This window comes from Lissotriton vulgaris, unplaced genomic scaffold (genome assembly GCF_964263255.1).
Source record: "Lissotriton vulgaris unplaced genomic scaffold, aLisVul1.2 SCAFFOLD_313, whole genome shotgun sequence".
NCBI classification, from domain to species: domain Eukaryota; kingdom Metazoa; phylum Chordata; class Amphibia; order Caudata; family Salamandridae; genus Lissotriton; species Lissotriton vulgaris.
In genome coordinates this window covers 873,064-884,163 of record NW_028242526.1, presented here as the reverse complement: position 1 = coordinate 884,163, position 11,100 = coordinate 873,064, and positions in this window count along the sequence as shown.

Genomic DNA, 11,100 nt, shown 5'->3' with positions numbered 1-11,100 from the left:
GCTTCAGCACCCTCAGAGAGGCACACACTCTTTCTATCTACACATTCCCAGGGCTAGCCCCACTGCTCTTCAGCAAGGCACACACTTTTATATACACATTGCCAGGGCTAGCCCCACTGTACTTCAGCACCCTCAGCGAGGCATACACTCTTTCTATCTACACATTGCCAGGGCTAGCCCCACTGAGCTTCAGGAACCTCGGCGAGGCATACACACTTTCTATCTACACATTCCCAGGGCTAGAACCACTGCGCTTCAGCACCCTCGGCGAGGCACACACACTTCTATGTACACATTCCCAGGGCTAGCCCCACTGCCCTTCAGCACCCTCAGCAAGGCACACACTCTTTCGATCTACAGATTCCCAGGGCTAGCCCCACTGAGCTTCAGCAACCTCGGCGAGGCACACACTCTTTCTATCTACAGATTCCCAGGGCTAGCCCCACTGCTCTTCAGCACCCTCAGCGAGGCACACACTCTATCTACACATTGCCAGGGCTAGCCCCACTGCGCTTCAGCACCCTCAGAGAGGCACACACTCTTTCTATCTACACATTCCCAGGGCTAGCCCCACTGCTCTTCAGCAAGGCACACACTTTTATATACACATTCCCAGGGCTAGCCCCACTGTACTTCAGCACCCTCAGCGAGGCATACACTCTTTCTATCTACACATTGCCAGGGCTAGCCCCACTGAGCTTCAGGAACCTCGGCGAGGCATACACACTTTCTATCTACACATTCCCAGGGCTAGCACCACTGCGCTTCAGCACCCTCGGCGAGGCACACACACTTCTATGTACACATTCCCAGGGCTAGCCCCACTGCCCTTCAGCACCCTCAGCAAGGCACACACTCTTTCGATCTACAGATTCCCAGGGCTAGCCCCACTGAGCTTCAGCAACCTCGGCGAGGCACACACTCTTTCTATCTACACATTGCCAGGGCTAGCCCCACTGCGCTTCAGCACCCTCAGAGAGGCACATACTCTTTCTATTTACACATTCCCAGGGCTAGCCCCACTGCTCTTCAGCAAGGCACACACTTTTATATACACATTCCCAGGGCTAGCCCCACTGCACTTCAGCACCCTCAGCGAGGCATACACTCTTTCTATCTACACATTGCGAGGGCTAGCCCCACTGAGCTTCAGGAACCTCGGCAAGGCACACACACTTTCTATCTACACATTCCCAGGGCTAGCCCCACTGCGCTTCAGCACCCTCAGCGAGGCACACACTCTTTCTATCTACACATTCCCAGGGCTAGCCCCACTGCTCTTCAGGAACCTCAGCAAGGCACGCACTCTTTCTATCTACACATTCCCAGGGCTAGCCCCACTGCGCTTCAGCAACCTCCGCGAGGCACACACTCTTTCTATCTACACATTCCCAGGGCTAGCCCCACTGCGCTTCAGCACCCTCAGCGAGGCACACACTCTTTCTATCTACACATTCCCAGGGCTAGCCCCACTGCGCTTCAGCACCCTCAGCGAGGCACACACTCTTTCTATCTACATATTCCCAGGGCTAGCCCCACTGCTCTTCAGTAACCTCGGCGAGTCACACACTCTTTCTATCTACACATTCCCAGGGCTAGCACCACTGCGCTTCAGCACCCTCCACAAGGCACACACTCTTTCAATCTACAGATTCCCAGGGCTAGCCCCACTGCTCTTCAGCACCCTCAGCGAGGCACACACTCTTTCTATCTACACATTGCCAGGGCTAGCCCCACTGCGCTTCAGCACCCTCAGAGAGGCACACACTCTTTCTATCTACACATTCCCAGGGCTAGCCCCACTGCTCTTCAGCAAGGCACACACTTTTATATACACATTGCCAGGGCTAGCCCCACTGTACTTCAGCACCCTCAGCGAGGCATACACTCTTTCTATCTACACATTGCCAGGGCTAGCCCCACTGAGCTTCAGGAACCTCGGCGAGGCATACACACTTTCTATCTACACATTCCCAGGGCTAGAACCACTGCGCTTCAGCACCCTCGGCGAGGCACACACACTTCTATGTACACATTCCCAGGGCTAGCCCCACTGCCCTTCAGCACCCTCAGCAAGGCACACACTCTTTCGATCTACAGATTCCCAGGGCTAGCCCCACTGAGATTCAGCAACCTCGGCGAGGCACACACTCTTTCTATCTACAGATTCCCAGGGCTAGCCCCACTGCTCTTCAGCACCCTCAGCGAGGCACACACTCTATCTACACATTGCCAGGGCTAGCCCCACTGCGCTTCAGCACCCTCAGAGAGGCACACACTCTTTCTATCTACACATTCCCAGGGCTAGCCCCACTGCTCTTCAGCAAGGCACACACTTTTATATACACATTCCCAGGGCTAGCCCCACTGTACTTCAGCACCCTCAGCGAGGCATACACTCTTTCTATCTACACATTGCCAGGGCTAGCCCCACTGAGCTTCAGGAACCTCGGCGAGGCATACACACTTTCTATCTACACATTCCCAGGGCTAGCACCACTGCGCTTCAGCACCCTCGGCGAGGCACACACACTTCTATGTACACATTCCCAGGGCTAGCCCCACTGCCCTTCAGCACCCTCAGCAAGGCACACACTCTTTCGATCTACAGATTCCCAGGGCTAGCCCCACTGAGCTTCAGCAACCTCGGCGAGGCACACACTCTTTCTATCTACACATTGCCAGGGCTAGCCCCACTGCGCTTCAGCACCCTCAGAGAGGCACATACTCTTTCTATTTACACATTCCCAGGGCTAGCCCCACTGCTCTTCAGCAAGGCACACACTTTTATATACACATTCCCAGGGCTAGCCCCACTGCACTTCAGCACCCTCAGCGAGGCATACACTCTTTCTATCTACACATTGCGAGGGCTAGCCCCACTGAGCTTCAGGAACCTCGGCAAGGCACACACACTTTCTATCTACACATTCCCAGGGCTAGCCCCACTGCGCTTCAGCACCCTCAGCGAGGCACACACTCTTTCTATCTACACATTCCCAGGGCTAGCCCCACTGCTCTTCAGGAACCTCAGCAAGGCACGCACTCTTTCTATCTACACATTCCCAGGGCTAGCCCCACTGCGCTTCAGCAACCTCCGCGAGGCACACACTCTTTCTATCTACACATTCCCAGGGCTAGCCCCACTGCGCTTCAGCACCCTCAGCGAGGCACACACTCTTTCTATCTACACATTCCCAGGGCTAGCCCCACTGCGCTTCAGCACCCTCAGCGAGGCACACACTCTTTCTATCTACATATTCCCAGGGCTAGCCCCACTGCTCTTCAGTAACCTCGGCGAGTCACACACTCTTTCTATCTACACATTCCCAGGGCTAGCACCACTGCGCTTCAGCACCCTCAGCGAGGCACACACTCTTTCTATCTACACATTCCCAGGGCTAGCCCCACTGCGCTTCAGGAACCTCAGCAAGGCGCACACACTCTTTCTATCTACACATTCCCAGGGCTAGCCCCACTGCACTTCAGCAACCTCAGCGAGGCGCACACACTCTTTCTATCTACACATTCCCAGAGCTAGCCCCACTGCGCTTCAGCAACCTCAGCGAGGCGCACACACTCTTTCTATCTACACTTTCCCAGGGCTAGCCCCACTGCGCTTCAGCACCCTCAGCAAGGCACACACACTTTCTATCTACAGATTCCCAGGGCTAGCCCCACTGCTCTTCAGCACCCTCAGGGAGGCACACACACTCTTTCTATCTACACATTCCCAGGGCTAGCCCCACTGCGCTTCAGCACCCTCAGCAAGGCACACACACTTTCTATCTACAGATTCCCAGGGCTAGCCCCACTGCGCTTCAGCACCCTCAGCAAGGCACACACACTTTCTATCTACAGATTCCCAGGGCTAGCCCCACTGCTCTTCAGCACCCTCAGCGAGGCGCACACACTCTTTCTATCTACACATTCCCAGGGCTAGCCCCACTGCGCTTCAGCACCTTCAGCAAGGCACACACACTTTCTATCTACAGATTCCCAGGGCTAGCCCCACTGCGCTTCAGAACCCTCAGCAAGGCACACACACTTTCTATCTACACATTCCCAGGGCTAGCACCACTGCGCTTCAGCACCCTCAGCGAGGCACACACTCTTTCTATCTACACATTCCCAGGGCTAGCCCCACTGCGCTTCAGGAACCTCAGCAAGGCGCACACACTCTTTCTATCTACACATTCCCAGGGCTAGCCCCACTGCGCTTCAGCAACCTCAGCGAGGCGCACACACTCTTTCTATCTACACATTCCCAGGGCTAGCCCCACTGCGCTTCAGCACCCTCAGGGAGGCACACACACTCTTTCTATCTACACATTCCCAGGGCTAGCCCCACTGCGCTTCAGCACCCTCAGCAAGGCACACACACTTTCTATCTACAGATTCCCAGGGCTAGCCCCACTGCGCTTCAGCACCCTCAGCAAGGCACACACACTTTCTATCTACAGATTCCCAGGGCTAGCCCCACAGCGCTTCAGCACCCTCAGCGAGGCGCACACACTCTTTCTATCTACACATTCCCAGGGCTAGCCCCACTGCGCTTCATCACCCTCAGCAAGGCACACACACTTTCTATCTACACATTCCCAGGGCTAACCCCACTGCTCTTCAGCACCCTCGGCGAGGCACACACACTTTCTATCTACAGATTCCCAGGGCTAGCCCCACTGCGCTTCAGCACCCTCAGCAAGGCACACACACTTTCTATCTACACATTCCCAGGGCTATCCCCACTGCGCTTCAGCACCCTCGGCGAGGCACACACACTTTCTATCTACACATTTCCAGGGCTAGCCCCACTGCGCTTCAGCACCCTCGGCGAGGCACACACACTTTCTATCTACACATTCCCAGGGCTAGCCCCACTGCGCTTCAGCACCCTCGGCGAGGCACACACACTTTCTATCTACACATTCCCAGGGCTAGCCCCACTGCGCTATAGCAACCTTTGAAAGGAACAAGCAGATGGGCCAACTTGCACCACAGTGGCGTGAAAGAATGCTCCTCCTTTCCTGACTGCCCCACTTATGATGCGCAGGCCTGACTGCCCCCCTCCATTTGTGAGCAACATGAGGTGCTGCCTTTGCAGATTGCCCCAGTCTGTGAGAAAAAAAGACCACGAAAAAGAGAAGATATATCTATTTCAAGGCTCTACCTCATCTTTGCTTTGAGTCACATTTAGTGCGTTTTGTTCAGTATCCAGTCTTTTTAACTACCCCAGAGCACAAAATATATGTGGATTATCAGCATGCAGTCAGGCAAGTTGGGTGTCTTCTGACCATAAATCCAGTTAGGAGAGCTACCTGTTTTTCAAAATACATTTTGTTGTATTTTATCTTGGGGAGAGGACGTGACATTATGGCCAGAGATGCAGACTTTGAAACTGCGGAACCCGGTTCAAGTCTGGGTATCGGCTCAGCAGCCTGTGATTCTGGACACATCACTTCATCTTCCTGGGCCAAAAAAGTAAATAAATGTGATCTTGTGTAATGTAACAGGTGTCTCGAATTCCTATGGGTCGATTTCCTGCTATATAAAGCTGTAAAAAGAATCGCATACAACCATGACCTCATAGTATAGAAAATGACATGGGTTAAAATTATACATATCCAGTAGCTCCTGATATGAACCTTTGAAGGATGAAGAGCAGGACCTGCAGAGATTCAAACCGTGAAATCCGGGTTGCGTTTGGCCTTTTGCAGCAGATGTCTTGACTCCCTGAAATACCCTACATTAGGCTGGTTTTGATAAAACCACGCCTGAACTTTGTATAACATAGCTTATATTAATATCACTGTTTTACTTCAAAACTCTGATTGTACAGGTTTATCAGAGCCAGCGGTGCGAAGATAGATCGCAGCTGATTTGATCCGGGTCACCGAGGCTAAGCATGTCCCCCCCATCATGAAATATAGTGTGTCATAAGCCCCTGGATTTGAGGTAGAGACATCGGGTAAATAAAGGACCTTCATTCATCTCACTTTTCTTCCGCTAGCTTCTCATGCGAAAGTGACCCAATTAAGACCATGGCGGCGGACCCTGCTTTCGATGTAATGCCCTTTTGAATGAGGTCGTTAAGCAAGGGATCTAAGAGGCCTCTACATGTCGCAGACCACTAAGAGAGGCCCTGATACTTGATAGCTAAATGTTTCCTAAACCATTAGAAGCCATATGTATGCCAAAACGAAACAACATTTGAATGATATTTAACAAATATATGACTTCTCTCTGCCATCCTCCGCATAGGGCCAACAGAGCTGAAAGAAGTTAACATTTGAATGAGATAACCGATTTGTGTATTAATTCTAGCATCCCCACTCACGGCCAGGAGTAACAATGCCTTTTGAGTGCGCGTGCAATGAGTCCTGGTTTACGATTTGCCTCATCTTTCAGACAGGGTATGCATTACGTTCTGCAGCGGGTAAAGAGGTAGTGGTAGGCTCAGAGTTTTATAGAGAGAATGGGTACAGAAAGGTGTTTTGAGATGGAGTCGAATTAGATCTAGCTGAGGTAGAGAGCGAGAGGGGGCTTCTACGTATAAATGTAGCAATATGTTGAGAGAGAGCGAGAAGAGATGGCCTGAAGTAAGGGCAGAAACTTCAGACAGAAAGATGATTGGTTTAATTTAATTCACCTGCCTCCTAACGCAAGGGTAACGTGTGAGCAGGCGGGGTAAACATGCTCGGATTCAGTGACTTCTGCATGCCCATCTGTCACACTTAAAATAATCTTTTATATGGACTCCATTGTTAATGTTAATGTTAAAAAGATTTTATATAGCGCACGGCTACTCCGGGGAGTGTCCCGGCGCTTTAATAAAAACTAGGAGACAGACAACGGGGCGAAAAGGGATCAGACATACGGACCTACTGGACAAAAAGCCAAGACTTTAGCTCCCTCCTAAAACCTAAGAGACTTGCGTTAAGTCTCTTGGGCACTGGCAGAGAGTTCCAGAGCTTGGGCGCCAGATAGTGGAAAGAGCGTCCACCAATTCTGGCCCGTCTGATTGATGGAAGTAGAGCCAGAGCCAGGGAAGCTGACCTTAGCGTCCTCGTAGGCAGATAGAATGCCAAACGATTCCTAATGTATTTAGCTCCTGTGCCATGAAGCTCCTTAAAAGTCAGTGAGAGAGCCTTGAAGATCACTCGTTTTTTAATGGGGAGCCAGTGGAGATTTTTTAATAAAATAGTCGCACTGTGTTGGACTTGGGCCTTCTGGCAGGTTCACCCCTGAACTTTTTGCCTTAAAGTATAGTGATTTCTGGTCTTTGCGCACTTTGAGTGCATGTGGTGAGACAGGCCTGCCCTCCCATAGGAATGCATGGGGAATGTATGTGTCCCTGGTAGTTCCTGATGCGTGGGGAGTGCAGGCTCGAGTTTGGTATGTGTGAACTCGTGAGAGTGAATGCTGCGCAACGGTATGTGCGGCTTGTATGTGTCTAGTGGGGAAGGGCCAATACTAGACATAGCTCTACGTGTGCTGTGAGGGTGCTGGAGCGTGATTGGCTGGAGCTGGCTGGCATGCCAGGCTCCAGGAAGTCTGGATGGGTCTGCCCGGTGGTGAGTGTGAGATTAGCATGAGTGATGTGTGGGAGGAGTGTACCTGTGTCCTGGATGGGCTGGGTTTTCCCCACACAATGCTGGCTCCGCCCCCCTGTGGTGTGTCTGATGCCCCTAGCCCAGCTAGTGAATAGAGAGGGTGGTTGAGCCATCAACAGTACTCCCAGACCAGCTGTGACTGGTTCTTCCCCCACCCTGCACCCTGAGACAAAGGGTTGCTCTGGATAAAAAGAGGCTGTGACCTCTTGTTAAATGTTCTTGTTCTAACACTTGAATCTTGCCAGGGGCGTGCTGCTGCTTGGGCCCAGGGGAGGGCTTGCCTCGCTGGGCCCTGCCCAGCCCCTGGACTGCTGATGCCCACCTCCTGAAGGACTTTGTGGCGCTCTGTGTGCCCTAGCGCTGGAGAGCGCTTTATTTCGCCCTTGCGCTTGGAACCGCTTTCTTTGCTGTTCCTGGGCCCCTAGCGCTTGAGAGCGCTGTAATTAGCGGTTTATTTCTTGTTAGCGCAGGGAGCGCTTCAATTGTGCCAGCGAGTGCCCACCTCGCGTTTTATTTAAGGAGGAGCCGGTGCCCACCCGGCATCTGCTCCGATGGTGCTGCCAGCTGCTGTCTTCCCCACCGCGGCCTGATCGCCGCAAAACAGGAAGCCAGGCACTACGGCGCCTGGAGCGGGGCGGGACTTCCGCTTGCTTCAGGAAGTCCCGCCCGCCGCCGCGCCGCGATTGGCTGCCTGCCCGGATGAGGAGCCCCGGAGGAAGAAGCCGGCAGAGAAGATGGCGAGATGCTGTTGGGAGCCCCGGTGGTCCCGCGGAGAGCTGGAGTCCTCGAGAAGAGGAGAGGACCCCCCGCTGGAACCGCCACCCGGAAGAGAGATGCCGCAGAGCGCCGCTGCCAGACCCGGTGAGTTTGGCCGCAAGAGGAAGGGAGGGGTGCCGGGACACATTGTCGGTGTCTGCACCCCCCCCCCCCCCCCAGAAGCACGATCTCGTGCTTAGTGCTGTTGTTGCCCCACGAGGGCCCGGGGGCATTGTTATGGTGATGTCTTGAGCCCGTGAGGCTCCTGAGGGCCCCCCCTTGATATCGAGTCCCCAGAGGGGGGACTCCAGCGAAGGCCCCCACCCTATTCACGAGCCCTGAGAGGCTCCAACGCTCCTTGAGAGCCCGAGAGGCTCAGGGGGCATTCTTGTTTTACGAGCCCAGAGAGGCTCATGTGCCAGTTATTTAGAGAGCCAGATGGCTCAATGTGGCGCAGTGTTCCTGAGGGGCTAGTGAGAGCCCCTGGCGAGATTTGTTCCCCAGCTGCCCAGCAAGTAGTGGGCAGCTGCACCGTTCAGGTCTTTCTTTTCTAGGGACATGTTCTATGGACTTAGGAGTGAGGCGCACCCCTTCATCCCTGGCCTTTTCCCAGCTGCGCAGCACTTAGTGCCAGCTGCAGCGTTTAGGCCCCCCTGTTCTGTCCCTCAACTGCCCAGCAAGTAGTGGGCAGCTGCCACGTTTAGGTCTTGGCGCAGTGGCGCAACCTGGACTTTGTGAGTTCTGCGCTAAAGGTGATTTATGCGCTAACTGAGGTTTAGATGCTGTTATTATCTATGTCCTATTGCTTTTGGGTGCTAGGAAATGTACAATGTGTAGTATGTTTTGTGCACCCTGTGTTCTGCACCTCTGAATGTGTTGTTGATGCATCATGTGCCTTGTTCCTTACACAGCTTAACGTGTGTTGATGCGTCATGTGTTTCTCTTACACCTCTGAATGGGTAGATTATTCATCATGTGTTCTCCTGCGCTGCACCTCTGAATGTGTTGATAATGCATCATGTGTTTTCCTTCCTTACACCTCTGAATGAATGTTATGCATTGCATCATGTGTTATGTTCTTACACCCCTACAGGTATTGTGATACTTAGGTGGTTGTTTTCTCCCTAGTACAGGTGGTGCTAGTGAGGTCCTGGTTACCAGTGATTACTGGTGGTATGCTATTTTGTACTAAAGTAATTTCATATTCTAAGTGCTATTTTTACTAAGTGTTACTTCTAAAAGTGCTGATTCCTGACAGTGGTCCAGGTGGCCGTGTCTTGTAAATATCCCCTGTAAATTCTGCCCGTGCCTCTGGCACATTGTAAAGTGTGTGTTTTATCTAATGTGTTTTGGTGTAATACAAAGGCTATTTTTATATAACCTTGTGTGGAGTTTCCTTTGTGGTGGGTCCTGGGAGTTGTTGCTGGGGTGCATGCGCAAATACTTAACTTACATCGCCTCCAAGTTTAGCCTTGCTGCTCGCGCCACGTTACCTAGAGGGTGAGTAGGGGTTATCTTGGCGTGTAACTCCCTTGCCCTGACTTGGGAGTGGTGGTCTCTGACTGACTTTGGCGAAAGCCCTGGCCAGCCGGGGATCCCATTTCCAACACACTGGTTCTGCGATGAAGCCCATAAATGGCCCTGGCGGCAGCATTCTGCACGACCTGCAGGCGAGAAAGAAGAAACTCCGGCAGGCCCAAGTAAAGAACATTGGAGTAGTCCAAACGACAGCCAATGAGCGCCTGGACAGTAACCTTCCGGTGGCAGAGGGCCAGCAGAGGAAGAAATTTTCTCAGCATCTTAATAATGCCGAAGCATTTGCCAACAAGACCCAACACCTGAGGCTTCAAGGTAAGACCGTCGTCTATCTGGACTCCCAGATTCTTGGCCCTGGAGGATACAGCTGCAGGGGGAATCATAGCCGGCGGCCAACAGGTCAGCCATCTGGGGTCGGCGGGACAGCCAAAAAACAGCAACTCCGACTAGTCGGAGTTACATTTCAGGATGTGCCGTTCGAACCAATCAAAAACTGCTCCCAGACATCCTCTGATCTGCTCCCCATCGAAATCGGACCCCTTCAGACTGGTAAAAAGAAGCTGGGTGTCATCAGCGTAGGACACGATCTGGGCACCGAAGGACTCCGCCAGAGCTGCCAGGGGTGCCATATAGATGTTAAACAGCGCAGGGCTCAGAACAGAGCCCTGAGGCACCCCTACCTCAAGAGGTGGCATCTCGGCGAAGAAAGGAGGGGCCCAGACTGTTTGCCGATGGCCAGCAAGGAAGGACTTAAACCAGTTAAACACCGCTCCCCGCAGCCCAATCTCCCTGAGTCTTAAAAGGAGACTGCCGTGGGGAACAATATCAAAAGCCGCCGACAAGTCCAACATAATCAGCATGGCCTTACCTCCCGCATATAACACCTCTCTGATGGCATCCGTCACCTCCAGTAGGGAAGTCTCCGTACTCATGTTGGCCCGAAAGCCCGACTGAGTATCATGGAGGATGTTATTGCTCTCCAGGAAGTTCGTAAAAGAGGAGTGAACGTGCTTCTCCACGACTTTAGCCAAAGCCAGGAGGAGGGAGATAGGCCTATAGTTGGCGTGCAACAGAGGGTCAAGATTGGGCTTCTTCAGAAGCAGCAGTATCAGGGCATGTTTCCAGGCCTGAGGAACAACTCCCAGATTCAGCGAACCGTTGAGCACAGGATTTGTAAGCTCATTCATGACAGGAG